Here is an 18201-nt window from a genome sequence, read left to right as displayed (position 1 = left end):
ACCTCAATCGCGCATTCCCGAACTCTACCTCAGCAGCTCACCCTGCTACCCTGACTACCTCAAAGACACTACCTCAATCCCGCCTGCACGCGCCAAAGAAATTTGTTAACCCCTGATCTTGTATGAACACTTTTGTACTGTACTACTCCTCACCCGTTCCCTCCAGAACGATTGTCAAGCGCTCCGATACCCTCGGGTCTGGCCAGCGCTATAGAAAACTCCCAAAAAAAAAAAAAATACTAAACCTGTCTTTACTGGCAGGAAAATACGTGGAGGCCAAGGGGCCTACGCTGCACATGGTGTACGTTGATTTATCTGCAGCGTTCGACTGTGTAGTACATTCGAGGCTGTGGAAAATCATTTTAACAATGGGTGCCGACTCCCCGATTGTAGATTTCCTTCGGGAATTGTACACTGGAACAACAGGAAGAGTGCGATTTGGGACTAGAGGAGAACTCACGGACAGTTTTAGGGTGGAAAAGGGGATCAGACAGGGTTGTGTGCTGGCCCCTTTTTTATTCACCCTGTAAACAAATGGGCTAGAGGCCGCAATGTTAGAAGGAAGTAAAGATCTCCCCTCAATTGGTCGTCGGCAGATACCAGCTTTGTTATACGCTGACGACGCAGTTATTCTAGTGAGAACTCCTGTTGAGCTGCAGCGAGCACTAGATAGATACTGTGCCTTCATGTTGAGTCTAAACCTGACCCTGAATGTAAAAAAAACATATAATATGCACGCAGGGAAAAGTACTGCAAAGACTAGTAGTTTGTTTGTAAAAGGAGAGGTATTGGACAGAACTGCAACATATCCATATCTGGGGATTGTAATAGATGAAAAATTTAAGTGGAAGGCAGCGATTAATGCAAGGAAATTGGCCTTCCTAAGAGCAACTACAGCGCTAAAATCATTTGCACAAAGACTGGATCAGAGACCACCACTGGAACTACTAAAGATATATAATGCTAAATGTGTTAGCACTGCCACGTATGGGGCGGGGATATAGGGTCTTGTAAATGTGGATGAATTGCAAAAAATAGAAAACTCTTTTGTAAGATACTTACTTGGTGTACCGAAGAGTTCTTCCACACATGCCTGCCACCTAGAGCTGGGCATAGACTATATATCAGACACCATAAAAGCTCAACCAGTAATGCTGTGGCGCCGAATTTGGGTAACCGAACAATGTCATCTAACAAGATCAATTATACAAGACATTTTGAAACTTGATCATTGTGGAAAAATTAAATGGTTAACATATGTTAAAGCACTATTAACAGATTTAGGGTACGAAAAGTTTTTTGTACAACCGCTAACGCTAACTGAGATCTCTAAGGCGGAGTTAAAAAAAGCATGTTTGCATCAGATACGCCTGCTAAAAGAGATACAGAAACCATCTGTTCAACAGGGCCTATTAGTTCAGACTGTGTTTTCCGTTGAACCTTATTTGATGTACAGATTAACCCAATTTGAAAAATTGTTGCTGACACGTTTTAGACTTAATATGTTTCACTTAATGGTCTCTTTTCCCACACAAAATGATTGGTCATCAAAATCAATCCCCTGTCCGTGCGATTCTGTTTCATTACAATCGACTATACACACAGCTATATTCTGTAAATTTTATACGGAACCACGAAAGCGCTGGTTATTGCCCATACTGAAAATCTGGGGCTTGCGCCAATGCCGTCCAGCATATTTGGTGCTTCAGCAAAAGCGAAGGCGCGCTTTCTTAAATTTTGTATACGTCATCGCTTAAATCTTTGAAAAAGGTAAATTTATTTGTTTGCTTAAATCGAGGACTGACAAAGACATTGTGAAAACTGCACGATATGGTCACAATTTTTATGAATTGAGATTTTTTATTCAAACTGTCTTTTTATTGTATAGTAATAACTATATTTTAAACTTTAATTAATTTTTAATTTGCGAAAAGTGTATTAAATGTACTATATGAACTTTTATGGTATTTCTACAATTATGAAAAACAGAATAAAGTTGATTTTGATTTGACTGAAGGGGCAAAGGAGGAGAGATAATTTACTAAAGGGAGCCAAAGGAGATCTCTTTTAATTGCCAGAGAGATGGGGGAAACATAGTTGGTATCTAATCGGTGATGAAAACAGACCGCGTTCCACCACGAACGGAAAGAAACATTAGTGGCTTGTTTCCAGTTAGAAGTAATGTGATGAAAAGCAATAGCTATTAGAAGGTCAATGAGCAGGTAAGGTTGTTGGGCATGAGGAAGGTCAGGAGATAAGGAGCCTAAAAAAATGTGGGAAATGGACAAGGGGACTTGGAATTGAAAGATCTTTTGGAGTTGGAACCAAACTTGTTTCCAAAATTGGGAAATAGGAGGACAGTCAAATAGCATATGTTTTAAATCGGCAGAGGGACAGGGGCATGACCAACAAGTAGATGGGGTGTCAGAGGAAAAGGCGGACAAAAGCAGTGGGGTAAATAAAATTCGATTGTAAATAAAAAATAGAGTTTGGGTAGTATTGGCAGCTCTAGAGGTTTTATGGATTTTAGACCAAAACTTATCCCATAGGCGGGTCGGCCACTCTAGTGAAAAGTCATTTTCCCAGGCTAACTCAGTTTTGGATTTGTATCTATCTGCAAGAAAATGAAAGGAGTTCTATAAAGAGATGATGTGGAGGGAGAGGTATCAATTACTAAAGAGATGGAACGATGAGAGATAGGGATTTCATTAGAATTCGGTAATGACCGAAGATCTTGAATGAGAATAGGATATAGAAAATTATATTGTGAACGAGCATTGGAGGATAAAGAGAATTGGGACCGAAGTTCCGAAAAGGAAAGAGGACGATGATGTGAAAGAAGTTGAGAGATCCAGCGCAGCCATGTGAATGCCAATTTTTCCAGAAAAATGTGTGGTTACGGATCCTAAGCAGTTTATTGTACCAGATAGGTTGCTCATGTGTCGAGGATTGAGAAGGGTAACATGAAGATAAGAAAGGAAGAAGGAGTTTGCGAGAGTGAGCAATAATAGGGTTGCGAAGTCGAGTCAAAATAGATGTGAAAGATAAAATTTCACGAAATTCAAAAGAAGAAATAAAAGAAGATTCTATTTTTAACCAAAGAGGAGGATAAAAAGGGAGATCAGATGAGAGCGAGCGAGAGGATTCTTTAAGAGAGAAAGCACGATGATAAGCCTTGAAATCAGGGAAACGGACTCCAGCTGAAGATTTGTCTTTCTTTAAAGAAGAAAGAGCAATATGAGAATGTTTACCGTTCCATAATAATTTTAGTAAGAAAGAGTCGATCCTCTTAAAATAATAATCGGGTATATGCATTGGAATCATAGAAATAGTATACAACAGAAGTGGAGAAAGCATCATTTGAATAGAGTTTAAACCCCCCCCCCCCCCACCAAGACAAAAAGAGTGGGTTCCATCGGGTAATGGCGGTATCTAATTTCTTAGAGACACAATCAAAATGTATTTTAAGAGTGTCGGATAGGAGGGGAGCGAACCAAACACCTAAATATTTTATCTTGGTAGGCTGCCATAAGAAACCAGAACAGTCAAAAAGAAGTTTTTGGCACAGTGAATTCAAAGGGAGAATTTCGCATTTATCAGCGTTAAGACGGTAACCAGATACATCGGAGAAAGAGGAGACTTGCTGAAGAAATGAAGGAAGAGAAGAGAGTGGGTCTGAACAATAAAAAAGAATGTCATCGGCGTAAACCGAGAGTTTGACCTGGTCCGGGCCAAAGTGAAACCCAGAAATGGCATCATCCTGACGGATTTTGGTAAGAAAAGGTTCTAAAGCTAAAACAAATAATAAAGGGGACAGTGGACTACCCTGGCGAACACCTCTTTGGAGGGTAAAATAATCCGAAACCATACCATTAACGAAGATCGACGCTTGAGGACCAGAATAAAGTAATGAGATAAGAGAAAGGAATTTGGGAGGGAAACTATCCCAGATGAGAGCTTGAAACATAAAATCCCAAATGATCCTGTCAAAAGCCTTCTCAGCATCCAAAGAGATAGCAGCTAGAGAAAGATCAAGAGAGGAAGCTTTACTAAGGATATCGAAAAGACTCGTGAGTTGTCTGAAGAGAGGCGGCCTTTGCCGAAGCCAGATTGCTCAGGACCAATCAAATCAGGTAAAACAGGATCCATCCTAAGAGCCAGAATCTTGGCCAAGATTTTATAATCGGTATAGATCAAAGAGATGGGTCGATAGTTCTTACATAAAGAGTTGTCTTTGCCATCTTTAGGAATTAAACAAACTAGGGCTTGTTGGAAGGAGCCACTCAAGAGACCAGAATAGAGAAAGGATTGAAATAAAAGTTTTGGCAGAAGAAGAAAAGCAAAATGACTGTAAAATTTAATAGTGAACCCGTCGGGACCAGGAGCATTACCATTACGAAGTTTTTAGATGGCGTGGGAGATTTCTGCAAGCGAAATATCGAAATCTAAAGAACCAAAATCTACATGAGTCGAAGGAGGAGATGGAATAGAATGAAAATAGGAAAGGATATCAGTCGTAGAAGGAACATGTTCCGGGGTATAGAGAGTCTTGTAAAAATTAACAAATTCATTGAGAATGTCTTTGTCTTTAAACACCGAGTCGCCAGAAGAGGTTTTGATCGAGTCAATTTTCGTTCACTCCTCTCGAATTTTCAAATAATAAGCAAGTAGTTTCCCCATTTTTTTTTGACCACCGTAATATCGGGAATTACATTTCAATAGAAGATTAGAAGCAGCATCTATGGTAAATTTATTAAAAGAAATGTTGGCGTCAATGAGAGCCTTAAGAGAAGATTCAGTGTTAGAGGAGTGATAGACGAGTTCAAGTTGTTTAATTTTGGCAAGAAATTGTATAGATTGAGCTTCTCTAAGTTTTTTCTTCTGTGTCACAACATTAGTAACAAAACCTCCAGAGGTTGCTTTAAAGGAATCCCAAACAATAACGTAGGGGAAATCAGGTGTATGGTTAAGTAGAAACAATTCAAAGGCAAACTTGGTGAATTCAGTACAAGAAGTGGGGTCCTGGAGTAGAGAGTTGTTAAATCTCCACCTGCCAGAATGGGGAGAAAAGGGGATATGGTCAATATCTACTAATACGGGGGCATGATCCGAAATTAAAATGGAGCCAATGTCAGAGTGGATAGCATGTTGAGTTAAAGATTTGCTGAGAAAAATATAATCGATGCGTGATTGGGAGTTATGGGAAGGAGAATAGAAACTGTATTCTCTAAGGTCGGGGTTACACAGTCTCCAAATGTCTACTAATGCATTATTCTGAATAGCTTTGGTGAATTGGGAGTGCATTTTGGACGGTGAGAATCTAACCTTGGAGTGGCGATCAAGAATAGGGTCAAAAATCTGATTGCAGTCACCACCAAAAATAATATACTCATCAGTGAGCGTAGCTAATTTATCAGAAACAGTACGCGAGAAGGATTTATCAATTCCAATGGGGGCATAAACATTAAAAATTACGAGAGGGATGTTATCAATATGCAAATTAACAATTAAGCAACAACTATTAGCATCACATTCCTGAGAGACTATAGAAACATTTAACTTTTTGTGGAACAAAACCAAAACTCAATTTTTCCTATCATTAGTAGGAGAAAAGAACACATGTCCCACCCAACAGCGTTTTAGTTTTAAGGTTTCAGTCTTTGAAAGTTGATATTCCTGAAGAAGGGCAACATCAGATTTAAGTCTGGCAAGGTGGGAAAACACCAGTTGCCTCTTAATCAGGTTATTTAAACCTTTAACATTCCAAGTAGTAACATGGAATGGAAAGGTGAGAAGAAAGATAAAGCATTAGTATGCTTACTGAGTCTATAGGTGAAAGAATGTAAAGAAGAATGCGAGACAAGTAGAAAAGAAAACAAGAATCGATATGAGAGAGGGAGGAAAAAAGAGAAAGAAGAAATACAAGAAAAAGAGAGATAAGAAAGAAGAGAGGGAATAGAGAACGCGTTAATAAGAAAGAAATAGAACAAAAAGAGATAAAAGTCACAAAGACAGTATATGTCCACGACTGAAAGACATACTTACGAAAACAAACGGAAAAACAGGGGTGGGGGCGTCAAAAGACGATGGCAACAACAATAAGAACAGGCATCAGACCTCCAATTGCAGTGCGTCAAAGAAACATCATAAAAGAAACCAACGGGACACATCGGGGTAAGATGACTGTATGAGGAGACATCTGTAGAAAGAAGAGAGAGAAATATAAAAACGTGGAAAAAGGTGGAAAACGTAAAGTCAGAAAAATGTAAACCAAGGGTAATAATAAAAGGTAATACGACAATTAAATATAAAGACAACAAAAGAAGATCAGGATCAGGTGTTCATGTTATCTGCTCCATGACGACGAAGGAAATCTTGTAGGGCTTCCGGATCTTCAAACGTGGAAGTTTTCTCCTTGTAGGTGACCTTGAAGAGACATGGATGAAGGAGACCATATCAAGCATTGAGAGCTCTCAATTGCAGGCGCATATCCAGAAATTTCTTCCGTGACTTTAGCAACATCCTGCGACAGGTAAAGACGATGACCTTCCCATATAATTTGCTTTTTGACCTCGGCGGCGGAGAGAACCTGCAGGAGGTCAGTGTATTGTAGAAATAACATAATGACCCCTCAAGATTTAGTAGATACTCTTGGACCAAGGCGGTGCGCTCTCTGTATGTTGACAGAATATAAGGCAGGTGCATCCAAAATTTTTAGAAGAAAAGTTTGGAAAAAAGCAGTGGGATTTGATCCTTCTGAAGGTTCAGGAAGTCCGCAAAGGCGTAGGTTATTTCTACGATTTCTATTTTCCAAATCTTCTGTTTGTTTCTTTAGTTGAAGTATTTCAGCTTCTATGTATGGGATACGAGAACAGGAAGTTTTAATAGATTCCGTTGACTGTTCCAAAATTAGAACAGGGGAGTCTAAGGATGACCATTGATCGTGCATAGTTTGTAGAGTCTTAGTTGTCACCTCCATAAAAGGTTTAAGAGCTCGTAATTCATCTAAAATGAGATCTATAGATTAGGAAGACGAAGCAGTGCCTGGAGAAGGAGGGTCTTTTTTGAGGCGTTTAGTTGACGCTGAAGTAGTTGGTAATTTGCTGCCGTTATGGGATTTAGGAATTGCACCAGAAGTCATGTTAGATTTTGACACCGCACCCTCCTCCATATCTTGTAGAGTTGAGTCAGAGTCAGAACAGGCAGGCACTCTGGTAACAGTAGATAGTTTCAAATTACGAAGCTTCCCCATGAAGAAGCACTTAAAGCTAGTTGAACAGAGCGATGGCCACCAAAAGTCAAATAATTGGAGATAAGTCACAGAAACATGGGAGTCATGTGGACCAAAAATTAAGAAAAAACAGACAAAAATGGGAGGCAATCCTGAGCGTGAGGAAAAAGTCAAGGAGCATAAAGCAACAATGCCATACAGTAATATAGGGCAAAGGAGTACTCCAGACAGCAGGATATCAAGTTGAGAAGTATTTGCAGTTTAAAGGAGAAATAAATAAGAAATGCAGCATCTTAGCGCCTCACTGATGAAATGCGCGCATTTCCGAAAAACAAAATGGCGGCCGGAATCAGAAAAAGCCGATTTGCAACAAAAAGAAGCCGAAAAAGCAGCAAAATATAATTATGTTGAGGGCGCTGGGCTCACCTCATCTTCATTGGTGCAAAGCAGTGTGTTGTTGCAAAGAAAAGCTCCCAACTACGCCGAAAGTTGAAGGAATGCAGTGGTCCGCGCCGGAGCTCCGTCGTCACACCGCCATCTTAGGCGACCCCGAAGCCACGCCCCCTACCCCTTTTTCTTTAATATAGAAGTTCAGGCTAGACAGTCGTTTCTGAGCAGTGGACAAGAAAAATTTACATATGTAGTTGGCATGTGATCTTAACCCTTTCTATGCTGATGACGGAACCGCTCCGTCATCAGCTGCGGTGGCGCTGTGCTGATGACGGAGCGGTTCCGTCATGGCCCTGCCGCCTCGCCTGCGCGGCGCGTTCTATTGAGAGGGCGGGGCCATGACGGAACCGCTCCGTCATGAGCACAGCCCAACCGCGGCTGATGACGGAGCGGTTCCGGCATCAGCATGCGGCCGCCGAGCGGCCGCCCCGCCCAATTAGCGATGCGGCGGAATAGCCGCCGCAGCGATGTGGTTTAAAAAGATGGATGCAATGTGGCACAGAATAATTACCAATGGGTGAGATATTAGAAGTAGTAAAGATAAATTCGAGAATTCCATTCTTCACTTTTAGCTGCGATGAGTGAGATCAGGATTTCCCACACTAAAAAGCCATTTCGTCATATCTGTGTCTCGTAACTTTTCATATACACATGGCATTTGCTCCTCAATGTATCATACAAATTCATGGAAACAATCCCAACTGCAATTTTTTGGTGGAGGTGGAATCAGCCCTTCAACCCACTGCAAAGGGTACGATCTATCCTGACGCACTGCTGGTTACCGCAGAAAGTGCAGAGAGAAATTCTCTATTCTGTTAGTTTAATGTACTCATGTATGCAGCTTAAACACATTAAATCCAGATTAGAGGCTCGGGCCTGGCCCTGGGGAAGGAAGGCTCCCTAGTTGTGAAGTAGTCCCTCATTCAGTTCAACGCAAGCATTGAGTGAGTGCAGCAAGATACGCCCCATCAGCAAATAGCATTTGGTGAGACAAAAATACTCCTTTGGCCCGGTCCAAGACATGATTGACAAAACTGCAACTCATTGACTGGAACAGACTAGTGAAAAAAAGACAACAGTTGAATATTGGAAGCAGTAGGGTTGGTGAACCAAGACGGGTCACACGTGGCATATCAAAAACCAGACTTGAGCTGCATGTGGAGAACGGTCCCTGGACGCGAACATGCTGGTCCTGTCTGTACTGAAGCCCCAGTTGGAATGGACTGCATTTATGAGGAAGCAAAGTCCCAGTTTTGTACCCGTAGGCACAGGCAGGATGGAGCTACAGACCCCCTCCTCGCAGCAAAATAAAGGCACGGACCGTGCACGTCTTACTATGTTTTGAAGGGTCGCAGCCAACCGTGGGGGGGGGGGTCTTTTTACAGCAAATAACTTATAAACCATACTGGCATCACCGTGAGTGTTTACTTAAGATTAGAAAATGTGTTCTCTGACGCATTATCTACTCCGGCGTGCATGCGCAGGACGTGCACAAACCCACAATGATAGGGAACCCTCAGAATGCTATTTTAATGTTCTCATGCTAATCAGGAGCCAGACTTGCTCCACTTTCTTAAAACTGAAGGACATCATTCCCTCTTGTAAGAAGTGGGGTAATTAAACGTACAAACATCGGCTCCCGCGTTGAAGGGTTTCAGAGTCCAGCTTATTAGAAAAGGATTTCAAAGCACCGGAGGCGGACGAGAACTCACACAAGTTAGTCAAGGAGCAGGGTTATTTACATGTTCTGTGCTTTCAGGAGCCTCGCTCTGTCTTCGCACACAGCTGCAATACAAAGAAACCTCCTGGAAGTAGAAAGAAACAGGACATTACAATTTAACAACTTGCCCAGACACGAAAAAATATATAGAAAACAAGCGCTCGGCATGACGCCATGACGTAGACTTTTTTCTGCCGTCCCACTTGGACATCCTCGGCCTGCTTTCCTTCTGGCGTAAAAGGTTTATTATATTTATGGGGCCATCTGTTTGATCCCCATAAAGATAAGAAAGCTTTTACACCAGAAGGAAGGCTGGCCAGTTTGTCCAAGTGGGACGGCAGAAATAGAGAAAAGTGTATGTCACCACAAGCTCTTTCCCAATGGCTGGCCACCGTTTAGCATAAACGGTGACTCCGCCAATGGGAAAGAGGGGCGGGCTTAAAGCCACTAGTGCAAGCTCCTCAAAAACATAAAATCTCGCGAGCGATAATGCGCATGTGCGCAGAAACGCAGGTTCGACCTAAAAACCCTTAGTGCTTTCTTCTTCAGCTCCCATTCTCCCCTTTCACCCTCCCCCACTAGCTCTCCTTTGTGCTTCCTAATACTGCTATCTGCACACCTTACCTGTCTTGCACAGTGTCAGCCAATGTAGTCTCAGAAAATTGAGACAGGAACATGCATCTATATGCACTCATTCTCTGCCCAACCTCCACATCCTACCTCTCTATAAGTTTCGGTTTGTGGAGAGAGGCATGTAGAAGGCCTGTAGGTATTGTGTGACCACCATGCGATCACATTGTCTGGGTCCAGCAAGGCTTCATGTGGCAATGGAAGGCCGGCGGCTGAATTTCTTATTTAATGCATTATTTTTGGGAAGGGGGCACATGCAATTAATGGACATCACACACATACCCTTGTACTGTAGTACAATGATGTATGTTTTGCAAAATAGCCCAAAGTGCACCAGTGCTGGGGGGTGAGAGAGACAGTGCCATATCTTAGTCGATCTTGTTTTGTATGCTGCGTTGCATGAATATTTAAACTTGTTCACACAAACGTAACGAAGCCTAGCACCTTGCCCGCTTGGAAGGGCTGACTGGGCTTACCTTCAATGAGTACCTGTGGGTGGTGGTTGATGTTAATAGCATTAGTGCAATTGGTGCTGTATCTCCTGTGGGGCTCTGTGTGCATGTAGAAAAACCCACTGACATATTTGTGGCAGTCTGAGGTGCTTCACTGTTGGTATATTCTATGTTGCACAGAATTTTCAGTAGGTTTACTGGTAGCATGGTCAGGGCAAATTATGTCTGCCATTGACTAACAGTATCAGTGACCATGTCAACTCCATTGCTGGATTTATTTTTGGGTGTTATTTTTCAATGGTTTTTCCATTGCACTGGTAATGGTTGTAGCCATGCACTAGGCTTCCTGGCTTATAGCCCTTTGAGCCTACATTCCCATCGAACAGCAGTTTGTTCACATGGGCACATCCAGGTCACAAGAGATCCCGCTCACCTGTGGAGTCATCCAAGCTGCTTTATGCTCTAATCATATTAAACCCAGATATTTTGACTGGGTGTGAGTGTTTGATTGATTCAGATGCTCCGTCCATCACCACCCCCTTTTGTACCGCTAATCATAAATAACAGCATTGAGATTCACCAATATGCCCACAATACTAAACTCTACTTGAAAGTCATCTCTGTTTCAGACATCCAGTGCTTCAAATACAACTTGCACATCACCCAGACTTGGAGGTCCAGCACCTACTTAAAGCTCAAACCAACCAAGACAGAATTTTTCTAATTTGCCAAGGACTATAAACGAGATACATTACATATCTGGTTCGTGACATCAACCTTGAAGACTTCGAATTCTAACTATACATGAATGCCAAATCAATTGAATTCACCCTGGACACTGATCTCTCCCTCAAGGAACAGATTGCCATGAAAGCTAAGACAGCCTGATACCAGCCCTCTCTTCTAAAGAAAGTCAAGCTGTTTATACCAGAAAGTAACTTTACTCTCGCATCTGAGTGGAGGCAATGCCCTACTCCATGGCATCCCAGACTTCATATCGGCACTCCTGAGTGCCAACCTACGTACTTCAGTCTGAGCCAGGGCCTAAAGAAATACGATCACATCACCTCCACCATGATGGAAATCCATTGGCTCCTCTTGCCAGCCCGGGCTATCCTCAAAACCAGTTGCATCATTCTACAATACCACACCAACCAGCAATTATGCTTGTCTTGCAGATAAGCTCCCTATCTCTGGGAGTTCTCACCGCACCCGCAGCAAGGACACCATTACTGCGGACTAAGAAGGGTTAAAAAAACAAAACAAGTCAACAGGACTTTTCTATCTATGCAAATGGAAACTTGAACAACAGTCCTGTATATATAAGGATTGCCCCAATACTGCTCCAATTTAGGAAAGAGTTGATGACTCAACAATTTAAAGAAAACTACATTAAAATGTGTTAACTGTCCACAACCCAACTTCCAGTCCTATTACTTGCCGACTTTAAGCTTCCTTTTGATTATACACAGAGAATTCGCCAGCCTTTTGGATAGGTTCTAGCTACAGAAATACCATGTACATACATAAGAACTTCTTGGGTGAAAATGTCAAGGTGAGGCTGGAGTCAGTGCATGTTGTCATGTTGGCATGCGTAGATCTTGATGTGCAGAACGACATGGCATGGATGCCCAACTCTCTTTTATTGGCTGGATCATCTAACCTGGTGACCCCTGTGTACAGACGGGTGAGCTATCCTATGACATGCGCTTACCACACTACACAGAACACTCTGAGTGAGGTATTTAGTATCCTGCATTGCTGAAGGCAGGTCGATGGCCTTGATTGTTAAGAATAGTTTCTCAGCAAACAGAGAAATCAGCAATGTTCTAAAAAGCCAGTGCTTAATAACTCGAGCCTATGGGTTCTGGTGCTCGGCACCGCCACTCAATTGTCCTCACCACACTTATAAGACACTCTGCCACATGGCGGCACTGCTTATCTACTTTAGCGGTGAGCAGAACAACGGTTGTTTATGAATACAATATACATCAAAAATACTAATACCTGCCTCCCTAGCCATTCTTTTAGTTTTAGGGGCCTTGAATTATCTGGAGTGTTGCACTTGCAGGTGAGAGAGATGGTTAATAGTTGTTTTAATACCATCAGTGGCAGAGATGACAGGGCAATGGGTGGTGCAAGCTGTAGTGTCATCCTGGTCAGGGTCCTAACACTTATTATTTTACAAATTAAGTACTGCAATCAGGGGCCTAAATTATTTTCTGTGCGGTACTCTTCAGAGAGCAGCTGGCTAGTAATTCACAGTTTAGAACACACAAAGACTCTGGGCCAAAGTCTGCAGCATAAATCTCATTCCTTTTGGCTGGTCTTTCCACGTCTACATTCAGACTCCCTGAGGGCGTGTAGTCAACCTCTGGAACAGGAGCAAAGAAACAATAAATTACATAGTCCCCACAGAAATTTGTGCTTAATTAGGCTGTGCTGTGCTGGGCTTCCTCGTTTTGAAAATATGGAGCCATTGTCCGCGCTCAACACGATTTGTGTAGCAGCAGGGATTTCCCTATAGTCTGCCTGAAATCCATGGGGATCCACTTGAGAGACATTAGTGTGTTAAAAGAGGGGTAGGGTGTGCACTTTTTCTTTCTGTAGCCCCTCACGTTCACATTTTTTAGCCAATATTTAGCTTTTGCATAGCTCTTTCTCTGTCGCTCTTACCATAAGAAATCCGCACTGAGAATGCCTTGGTCCCCGGTTGACCTCCCAGCACATTTCGGATGCTTCACATCCTCTATAACAAGAACCAAGTGTAGGAACCTGTAAATGTATTATTTATTTATAAAGAGGCCGTGTAAAGAGCCCAGAGTCCAATTTTGGAAGCTTTACAGCACTGTAAAAGTATCATATTTAGTACATTGGGAAATGAGGTACAGTAAGCAAAGCACTCGGTGATGGTAGACGTAGTTTCGTATTCTTCAACGCCATCCTTGAATGTTATAAGTTCACTTGAAGGCGGCCAGGAACAGCTCCGTTTGCAGATCATCCCCGAAGTGTTAGCGGCTGGGCTCTGCTCTCATGCGTGGAAAGATGGCACTCTGAAGTGTACACTCACGGCTGGTCCTTGTCCAGCATTTGTCCATGGGCCAATTATTCCCATTTTACTTAATCAGAGGTGCAAACACCCTGCAGAATGGGCATAAGGGCCACTATTAGGTACAGGTGTTAATTTGGGCATCTGTCTCCTGTACTCGACCCTATGTTCCTCCTCCTCGTTTAATGTTTCAACTATTGGAATCGAGATGCTCGAAGGTTGACCATGGTATTGAGGCGGGTTTGTTATGGCTTGATTTTTGTTTTATGTGTTGGTGTAGGCCGCTGCTTTTGGGCTTTTTACAAACTCATGAATGTTTGTTTCCCTCTGCGCAGCACAGTGTCTGGCAGTCAGGGTGATGGGGCTCTCCTTCAGTTGTTTCCAGCTAAAGAAACCGGTAAAAAGTGGTGCTCTTTTCCATTCTTTGTCTATTTTCGAGGTGCCTTAGTTTGGGCCTGTGTGTAAGGGTCTCGTCAGTCGTGTACTCTGGTGCTAGATTTGTCATCAACTGCAGCTAGTGTCTACGAGCCATTACTCTAAGTTTGCCATGTATTTTCCGCTTCCTTAAAGATTTAGGTCAGGCATAAGACACAGCATAAGCATGTGCTTACATAGTGTGTCTTCTTTCTACCCTCGTCATACATTGTTTTATTCAAGAGTCGTTAACACTTTACTTCCGCCCACCACAGCATGCAGAAGGGGAGTGGGGCACGAAGGCATCATCTGCGTGCATTGGGTGACACAAAAACCAGCAGGAGTTAGGGTACCTCTAGGTGCCTGCTTGCATGCGCTAAGCACCTGTGACAAACAGGCTGGGCCTACAGGGGGTTGTGTGTGTCTGCCTGTTCTAAATGTGTGCCACAAATAGGCTGTGCCTATGGTTCCCCCCCTTGGTATGTCTCTCTGCACTAGACAACCACCCCCCCTGCGAGAACCACCCCCCCTGCGAGAACCACACCCCCTGCGAGAAACACACTCCCTGCGAGAACCACCCCTGCGTACCCCCACCCTACAAACCCCCCCCCCCTCCCCCGAAAAATCCCCCTCCGCACCGCCCCTTCACACTCATTGCCGTTAGTATTTAGATACTGCTCACAAAGAATACCACTAGTCTTCAAATAGTGGTCCTTTAGTATTCAGATACTGCTCACAAAGAATACCACTAGTCTTCAAATAGTGGTCCGTTAGTATTCATATATTGCTCACAAAGAATACCCCTAGTCTTCAAATAGTGGTCCGTTAGTATTCAGATATTGCTCACAAAGAATACCACTAGTCTTCAAATAGTGGTCACAATCAATGAGACTAGCCTTCATTTTGCTCTTGAAATAGCACAAGAGCTGCAAATAAACACTAACAGAATACTACTAAGCTTCAAATACTATTCTTCTAGAATACTACTAGTCTTCTTTTAGCAATCAATTGAAGTGTTCATCATGTATTTGAAGGGTAGTTGAGTAGAACTAGTATTCCCTCATTAGCATATTTCGGCTTGTGGGCATACTACTTAGTCTTCATGCATACTAAATGTATACTACGTTTTAATGGTAAATGTATACTACTGTAAACACTGAAATCACACTAAATGAAGAGCTTCCATTTTGGTGAGGGCAACAACAAAGAGATGGCTATTTGGAATAATAAAAATGCATGTACACTTTATCAAAGATGCACAAGGATCCAATAAATCCCCCAGGATGCCTAACAATTCCCGGAACCCGTTTAGCAAAATATGTAGACATTTTTCAAACACCATTAATTCCTGAAGTTAAAGCTTATGTCAGAGACACATTGGATGTTATAAATCAAATCGAATGGGATTTGATCATCAAAAATCCTTCCTATTAGCACTAAATTTGAAAAGTTTATGTAAACTGGGCTGATCTGTATTTAGAAGTCTGGGTGGAATCCCTGTTGTCATTAGGCTTAAATGCATGCAGAAGCATTGATGAAGCGTATGCTAACTGGGAACATTGGATTCTCCAGGCACTGGGGAAAGAGGTCCCCACAATGAATCCCAAACTAACTAATATCACCAAAAAGGCACCCTGGTTTAACATTCAGCTAGCATCACTGAAGAAAGGTTGTAAAATGTTGGAAAGGGATTGGAGAAAGACCTATGATCCTAACTTAAAGCTAAGTATAAATTGGCGATCAGAACCAATCAAACTAAAATGAAAAAGGCTCAGGCAGGGTTCATCAAGGAAAATATCACAAAGGCTCAGAATTCTTCCAAAGAGCTCTTCAAAGTAGTAAAAACTTTACCCACAATAACAGAAGATACCTCCCATTACCAAGCCTCAAAGGAAAAATGCAACGCATCTGAAACCTATTTTCACAAAAAGGTCAAAAATAGCTTGCTTCACTCGCAGTAGAACAACTCAACTAGCCATGAAATAGAACAACAGGTGGCCTTAACACCTGCATTAACCCATTTTCCTTATCTGGACAATGACATATCCCAAACGCTCATGGGGGAGATTAGATCAGGCTACCCTTTAGACCCCACACATTCTTGCAAAGGCCAGTGAGGCTCTTCTACGGTCAATAGTTGACACTCTAAATCTCTCCTTACAGACAGGAAAAGTTCTCACCACATGAAAACAGGCAATAATTAAACCTTTGCTAAAAAAAACAAATCTAGATGCAGCTCGGACAGAGAACTTCTGACCAATATCACTTCTCCCATTTAATAGCAACTATTTGGAGAAATATGTTAACAGAATCCTGTCACAATTTCTGGAAGATCACCTATGGCTACACCCCACACAGATGGGTTTGACACGCAGCACAGCTTGGAGTCCACTTCACTAGCAGTATCCAAAGAACTAAAAAGGCTTCTTGATCAGGGTGGATCAGCTGCGATACTCCTCCTAGATCTAAGCGCAGCATTTGATATGGAAGATTTTGTCTTGCTAGCTAACAGACTCTGGGAAATTGGCATCCTGGGAAAAGCATTAGAATGGTTAGGGTCCTTCCCGGAGGAGAGGTCCTTCCAAGTTATGGAAGTCAACCTCTTCTCAGACATAAAACCACTGAATTGCGGCATGCCACAGGGCTTGTCTCTAACTCACTAGTTGTTCAACTAGTTGACTCATTGTCAGTGAAATTGCTCTCCCACCCTCGCAGCTCCACCATTAAGTGAGGTGCCCCTGCACTCTTGGGTGTTAGTGATCGAGGCCCTCCTCCACCCGCAGGTTTCCCTGCGCCTCATCCCTGGTGGTCCAGTGGACTTCTGTCTCCTTTCTCTCACTCTGCTCCTTCACTCGTTTTTCTACCCTTTCTATATTTCACCCTTCTGCACCTTTCTGCATCTCTGCTCTTTTGTGCCTTATTTCTGCGATTTTCCCTTTCTCTCCCTCTGCTCCTTCACTCGTTTTCACTCGTTTTTCTACCCTTTCTATCTTTTACCTTTCTGTACCTCTGCTCTTTTTTGCCTTATTTCTGCCCATTTTCCCTTCCTCTCCCTCTGCTCCGTCACTCGTTTTTCTACCCTTTCCATCTTTCACCTTTCTGCCCTTTTCTGCATCTTTGCTCTTTTGTGCCTTTATTCTGCTTATTTTCCCTTTTTTCTTTATCCCTTCTTTCCTCCCTTTACCTTTTCCCGCAACTGCTGCTCCCGCGGCCCCTCTCCCCCCAGCGTGACCGGCCCAATCCAGCTCCTCTCCCCGCTCCCGCCTCCCAGCTGTCCAGCCCTCCCCGACCCCTACTTAATGGCGGCCACTGCGGGGACAGGCGAGCAAGACCACTGACTCATTGTCAGTGAAATTGCTCTCCCACCCTCGCAGCTCCACCATTAAGTGAGGCGCCCCTTCCCCTGCACTCTTGAGTGTTAGTGATCGAGGCCCTCCTCCACCCGCAGGTTTCCCTGTGCCTCATCCCTGGTGGTCCAGTGGACCTCTGTCTCCTTTCGTCTCACTCTGCTCCTTCACTCGTTTTTCTACCCTTTCTATCTTTCACCTTTCTGCACCTTTCTGCATCGCTGCTCTTTTGTGCCTTATTTCTGCCCATTTCCTTTTCTCTCCCTCTGCTCCTTCACTCGTTTTCACTCGTTTTTCTACCCTTTCTATCTTTCACCTTTCTTCTCCTATGCTCTTTTGTGACTTATTTCTGCCCATTTTCCCTTTCTCTCCCTCTGCTCCTTAACTCGTTTTCACTCGTTTTTCTACCCTTTCCATCTTTCACCTTTCTGCCCTTTTCTGCATCTCTGCTCTTTTGTGCCTTATTTCTGCTTATTTTCCCTTTTTTCTTTATCCCTTCTTTCCTCCCTTTACCTTTCCCAGCCGCTGCTGCCCCCGCATCCCCTCCCCCCCCAGCGCGACCGGCCCAATCCAGCTCCTCTCCCCGCTCCCGCCTCCCAGCTGTCCAGCCCTCCCCGACCCCTACTTAATGGCGGCCACTGCGGGGACAGGCGAGCAAGACCACTGACTCATTGTCAGTGAAATTGCTCTCCCACCCTCGCAGCTCCACCATTAAGTGAGGTGCCCTGCCCCTGCACTCTTGGGTGTTGGTGATCGAGGCCCTCCTCCACCCGCAGGTTTCCCTGCGCCTCATCCCTGGTGGTCCAGTGGACCTCTGTCTCCTTTATCTCACTCTGCTCCTTCACTCGTTTTTCTACCCTTTCTATCTTTCAACCTTCTGCACCTTTCTGCATCTCTGCTCTTTTGTG

Source organism: Lissotriton vulgaris, chromosome 2_2 (assembly GCF_964263255.1).
Source record: "Lissotriton vulgaris chromosome 2_2, aLisVul1.2, whole genome shotgun sequence".
Classification (NCBI taxonomy): domain Eukaryota; kingdom Metazoa; phylum Chordata; class Amphibia; order Caudata; family Salamandridae; genus Lissotriton; species Lissotriton vulgaris.
This window is presented reverse-complemented; position numbering follows the sequence as displayed.